The following is a 6,467-nucleotide window of genomic DNA, read 5'->3' as shown; positions in this document are numbered from 1 at the left end:
CCGAATGGCTGAGAAACACCTAAAGAAATGTTCAACATCTTTAGTCATAAGGGAAATGCAAATCAAAACAACCCTGAGATTTCACCTCACACCAGTGAGAATGGCTAAGATCAAAAACTCAGGTGACAGCAGATGCTGGAGAGGATGTGGAGAAAGAGGTACACTCCTCCATTGTTGGTGGGGTTGCAGACTGATACAACCATTCTGGAAATCAGTCTGGAGGTTCCTCAGAAAATTGGACATTGAACTGCCTGAGGACCCAGCTATACCTCTTTTGGGCATATACCCAAAAGATGCCCCAACATATAAAAAAGACACGTGCTCCACTATGTTCACTGCAGCCTTATTTATAATAGCCAGAAACTGGAAAGAACCCAGATGCCCTTCAACAGAGGAATGGATACAGAAAATGTGGTACATCTACACAAGGGAATATTACTCAGCTATCAAAAACAATGACTTTATGAAATTCGTAGGCAAATGGTCGGAACTGGAAAATATCATCCTGAGTGAGGTAACCCAATCACAGAAAAATACACACGGTATGCACTCATTGATAAGTGGCTATTAGCCCAAATGCTTGAATTACCCTAGATCCCTAGAACAAATGAAACTCAAGACGGATGATCAAAATGTGAATGCTTCACTCCTTCTTTAAAAGGGGAACAAGAATACCCTTGGCAGGGAATAGAGAGGCAAAGATTAAAACAGACACAGAAGGAACACCCATTCAGAGCCTGCCCCACATGTGGCCCATGCATATACAGCCATCCAATTAGACAAGATGGATGAAGCAAAGAAGTGCAGGCTGACAGGAACCGGATGTAGATCTCTCATGAGAGGCACAGCCAGAATACAGCAAATACATAGGCGAATGTCAGTGGCAAACCACTGAACTGTGAACGGGACCACAGTTGAAGGAATCAGAGAAAGGACTGAAAGAGCTTGAAGGGGCTTGAGACCCCATATGAACAACAGTGCCAACCAACCAGAGCTTCCAGTGACTAAGCAACTACCCAAAGACTATATGGACTGACCCTGGGCTCCAACCGCATAGGTTGCAATGAATATCCTAGTAAGAGTACCAGTGGAAGGGTAGCCCTTGACCCTGCCAAGATTGAACCCCCAGTGAACGTGATTGTTGGGAGGAGGGGATTAATGGTGGGAGGATTGGGAGGGCAACACCCATATAGAAGAGGACATGTAGGGATTTAAGGGGATGTTGGCCCGGAAACCAGGAAAGGGAATAACAATCGAAATGTAAATAAGAAATAGCCAAGTTAATAAAGATGGAGAAAATAAATTACATCAGACTTTTCTCCAGAAGAGATCATAGAGTGATTTGATACAGAAACAAAGAAACACAAATGAGTGACGAGCGAGGCCGGGCTGGGAGGCGGTCGGCTTTCTCTGTCGCTCTCTTTCCTTTGCACGTGGTTGTGGAAGCCGGTAGGCCTGAGCTGCTCCTGCTGAATAATGCCGGGAAAACTCCGCAGTGCGTCCAAGTCGGAGTCAGAAGGGACCGAGGAGAGTATGGAGACGCTGCAGAAGCCAAGCGAGAAGAAAACTAGAAAAGAGAAGCCAAAATCTAAAACTGACGAGGCAACAGAAGGAGTGAAGAGGCCGCTTCCTCCAAAGTGAAAGCAGTTAAAAAGAAAGGGCCTTCTGAGGATGATGTGGGTCCCCCTAAATCCAAGAAGGCCAAGAAGCAGGAAGAGGAGCCTCAAGACGACCCTGCTTCTAAAAGCAAAACCTCCAAGAAGAAAAAGGAGCCCCTAGAGAAGAAAGCACCCTCTGCTAAAACCAAAGAAATGAAAGCCGAGGAGCCTTCTGAGGAAGAGGCAGACGCTCCTAAGCCCAAAAAGACAAAGAAAGGGAAGGAAGCAAACGGAGACGTGGGAGAGAAGAGCCCCGGGCTGAAGAATGGGCTCTCCCATCCCAAGCCAGACTCCAGCTCCACCCAAGCTCCCGGAGAGGAAAGCGAGACAGAAAAGGAAATACCCGTGGAGCAGAAAGAAGGAGCCTTCTCTAATTTTCCCATATCAGAAGAGACTGTCAAACTTCTCAAAGCTCGTGGGGTGAACTTCCTCTTCCCTATACAAGCCAAGACATTCCACCATGTGTACAGTGGGAAGGACTTAATCGCCCAGGCACGCACAGGAACCGGGAAGACCTTCTCCTTTGCCATCCCTTTGATTGAGAAACTTCAAGGTGGGCTGCAAGAGAGGAAGAGAGGCCGAGCCCCTCAGGTGCTAGTCCTTGCACCTACAAGAGAATTAGCAAATCAAGTGAGCAAAGACTTCAGTGACATCACCAAAAAGCTCTCAGTAGCCTGTTTTTATGGTGGAACTCCCTATGGTGGTCAAATCGAACGAATGCGGAGTGGGATTGACATCCTGGTCGGGACCCCAGGTCGTATTAAAGACCACTTGCAGAATGGCAAGCTAGACCTCACCAAACTTAAACATGTTGTCCTGGATGAAGTTGATCAGATGTTGGATATGGGCTTTGCTGATCAAGTGGAAGAAATTTTATGTGTGGCATACAAGAAAGATTCTGAAGACAACCCCCAAACATTGCTTTTCTCTGCAACTTGCCCTCATTGGGTATTTAATGTTGCTAAGAAATACATGAAATCTACATACAAACAGGTGGACCTGATTGGTAAAAAGACTCAGAAAGCAGCCATAACTGTGGAGCACCTGGCGATTAAGTGTCACTGGACAGAGAGGGCAGCGGTGATTGGGGATGTGATCCGAGTGTACAGTGGTCACCAAGGGCGTACAATCATCTTCTGCGAAACCAAGAAGGATGCACAGGAGCTGTCGCAGAACACGTGCATAAAGCAGGATGCCCAGTCCTTACATGGCGACATTCCACAGAAGCAAAGGGAAATCACCCTGAAAGGTTTCCGAAATGACAATTTTGGAGTTTTGGTGGCAACCAATGTTGCTGCCCGTGGGTTAGACATCCCTGAGGTTGACCTGGTTGTTCAGAGCTGTCCACCAAAGGATGTGGAGTCTTACATTCATCGTTCGGGGCGGACAGGCAGAGCTGGAAGAACAGGGGTTTGCATCTGCTTTTATCAGCACAAAGAAGAGTACCAGTTAGCACAAGTGGAGCAGAAAGCGGGAATTAAATTTAAACCGATAGGTGTTCCTTCTGCAACAGAAATAATAAAAGCCTCCAGCAAAGACGCAATCAGGCTCTTGGATTCTGTGCCTCCCACTGCTATTGGCCATTTCAAGCAGTCGGCTGAGAAGCTGATCGAGGAGAAGGGAGCTGTAGAGGCCCTGGCCGCAGCTCTGGCTCACATCTCGGGGGCCACATCGGTGGACCAGCGCTCCCTAATCAACTCACAAGCGGGCTTTGTGACCATGATCCTGCGGTGTTCTGTTGAGATGCCCAACCTTAGTTATGCCTGGAAAGAACTTAAGGAGCAGCTGGATGAGAGCATCGATGCCAAAGTGAAGGGGATGGTCTTCCTCAAAGGAAAACTGGGAGTTTGTTTTGATGTCCGCACTGAAGCAGTCACAGAAATAAAGGAGAAGTGGCACGATTCGAGACGCTGGCAGCTCACTGTGGCCACCGAGCAGCCGGAGCTGGAAGGACCCCCAGAAGGATACCGAGGCGGCAGGGGCCAGCGGGATGGCAGCCGTGGCTCTTTCAGAGGACAGCGGGGTGGAAGCAGGAACTTCCGGGGACAGGGACAGCGAGGAGGAAGTAGAAACTTCAGAGGACAGCGACCAGGAGGTGGCAACAAAAGTAACAGGTCCCCAAACAAAGGCCAGAAGCGGAGTTTTAGTAAAGCATTTGGTCAGTGAGTAGAGGCCAGAGGAACTTGTTCCCACCCCACTGTGGACCTCAGAGCCCGTCCTGCTGTCAAAGCCCCCAGTGCTTCCTTTTTGATCAATTCTCAGCCCATTTCTTGCAGAGACAGGCTTCTGAGCTGTCCAACTACCCATCCTAAACTCTGCATTTGGGGAAGGGATGGGAATGCATTGCTTCATTTTTCAACATACTTCCTAGATTTACAAAGTAAAACCAGCCTCCGATCTGCCTATCTCCGTGTTCTGTGTGTGCGCACTGGGGCCTAAGCTCAGACCCTCGCACATGCCCTCCCTACAACTGTTTCTCTGGTCCCCTGTACATGTTTCCTACTCATCCTACAAAGAAAGTTTCCCAGGGGTGCCTCAGTCTCTGGGGGACCATGCGAGCCAGGGTGGATAATTTTTGCATTCCTTGGCCTCTTGTTCCCCTCACAAACAGTTGCTGTGTTTATGTCTGGCAAGGTTTGACCTGAGCAGTGCTTCGCAGAAGCCATCTCAGACTTAGCTGATAGAACAGTTTGTAGCCGCTCTAGAGCGCAGGCAGCATGGGTTCACTCTGTGGTGTCCTCACTACTGTTTCTCACTGGGTGACTTGTGTTCCCGTGAGTTCTCCAGACAGTGTATATTGGAGTACATTTTCATAGGAGCCATGTCTAAAGTTCAGGCCCAGTGTGTAGACTTTTTCTTAGTTAATGAGACTGGATAAATGGCGTGTAATTGCTTCTACCCCACGTTTGGAAGATTGATTTACCAAGGAGTCATACAGGGAGGGTGGGGCTAAGTTGGTGTTGCTGAGGAAGGCTTCAAAAAAGCCACAAAGATGTCTTTCATCTTGACAAGTAAAGAGGTGGAAAAGCATGCTTTGAGTGGCGAGCACTTCCTGAGGTGGGGCTCCCGAAGGGACAGCACCTACTAGTGTGAGATCTTTTAAAGGGCACAGTGAGACTAGTTTGATCTATTGTAAGATCTGTTCCTGACGAGCTGCTTCTCTGGCTCAGAGATTCCGGCTGTGACAAGCTGTGTCATTTTAAGTTGTTGCTTTGAGGGAACGGAAGCGTGGCCCCTGCCTACTGCTCAGTGTTCTTCATCTGGGAAACTCCCACCTAGCACAGAAGCTGGAGTGGTGGGGTCCTCTAGCCCTACTAGAGTCTGTACAGGAGTCCTAGAATAGACCTGGAAGGAAAGTCAGAACCACATGCTCTGGTTTTTGTTTTATAAACTCAGTTGTTTGGGTCAGCTAAGACCTTCATTTTAGTTAGTACAGTCCTTACCTCCTAGCCTTACCAGAACAGCATCAAAGGGCTCTGATACCCAATCAGCTGCTGTCACTGAAGCAGTGCCCTTTTTTCTATTTAAGTTCAGTTTCCCCCTTGAACTCTGACCAGATGGCTCATCCTCTGCCAGGGATTCTTTGGGGTTTTTTTCTTTGTTGACGACTCTCTGGCTTGTAATAAATATGGGCATGATTTAATGAAACATTTCACTATTGGGTAAGAATTCGCCATTTCAAGATGGTAGAAGGACATGCTGGCTCTACTTCCAAGAGGACAGCCTAAAACTAAAACCTTTTGAATTTTGAATTAATGGGTTACCCTATAGAAAAAATGATCTGCGGAAAACCAAACAGTGAAGGGAAAGAAGGAAAGAATTTCAATTGACACAATTTAAATAAAATATGGCTTTTCAAATAAAGGAAGAGAAGTTTCTTTTGGGTCACACAATCTAAACAATATTTATGTATAATTCAGCTCTTATTTGGCTTAAATGGGCTTAGTGGGAAATGTTATCATTTTTACTATTTTCTACAGAGAAAATATTTTCCAGTTTATCAAGTAACTCTGGACTTTGGAATTACCTGTTTTTATGTTCCAGCTGTCTATATAGTTGTTTCTCTGAAATGGTACATAAAATGTTTTTACATTAAAATGAATTACTGTATAAAGTACTGCATTATGCCATAATAAAGATACTAATGCTTTTAAAAAAAAAAAAGAAACACAAATGCCAGCCCAAGCTACTGTATTCAGCAAAACTCTCAATAAACCTAAATGGAGAAACCAAGATATTCCATGGAAAATCAAATTTACACAATATTCTTCCAGAAATCTAGCCATACAAAGTATAAAATATGGAAAAGTTCAACACAAGGAGGGAAACTACACCCTATTAAAAGCAAGAAAATTATCTTCTTGCAACTCACCCAAAAGAAGATAACAAGACAAACATTACTCTACCTCTAACAATAAAAAATAAAAGGAAAAAACAATCATTAGTCCCTAATATCTCTGACCATCAATTGACTCAATTCCCCAATAAAAAGACATAGACTAATGGACTGGATAATTTAAGAGAATACATAATTTTGCTGGATACAGGAAATATACTTCAGTGACAAACATAGACACTACTTCAGAGTAAAAGGCTAGAAAATTATTTCCAAGCAAATAGTGTCAAGAAACAAGCTGGAGTAGCCATCCATAAACATGAACTTTCAAATCTGAATATTTATGCTCAAATGCAAGGGCACCCACATACATAAAAGAAACCTTACTAAAGCTCAAAACACACATTGCACCTCACACAATAATAGTGGGAGATTTCAACACCCCACTCTCATCAATAGAAAGATCATGGAAA

General features: G+C 45.3%; 1 pseudogene; it reads left to right on the top strand.

The window, feature by feature from the left end:
- Positions 1 to 1,369: 1,369 nt before the first annotated feature.
- Positions 1,370 to 5,826, top strand: Ddx21-ps1 (DExD-box helicase 21, pseudogene 1; annotated as a pseudogene).
- Positions 5,827 to 6,467: the final 641 nt, after the last annotated feature.

This window comes from Rattus norvegicus, chromosome X, assembly GCF_021556685.1.
Source record: "Rattus norvegicus strain SHRSP/BbbUtx chromosome X, alternate assembly SHRSP_T2T, whole genome shotgun sequence".
Taxonomy (NCBI): domain Eukaryota; kingdom Metazoa; phylum Chordata; class Mammalia; order Rodentia; family Muridae; genus Rattus; species Rattus norvegicus.
Note: the sequence above shows the minus strand (reverse complement) of the source record. Positions and strands in the feature narration are given on the sequence as shown.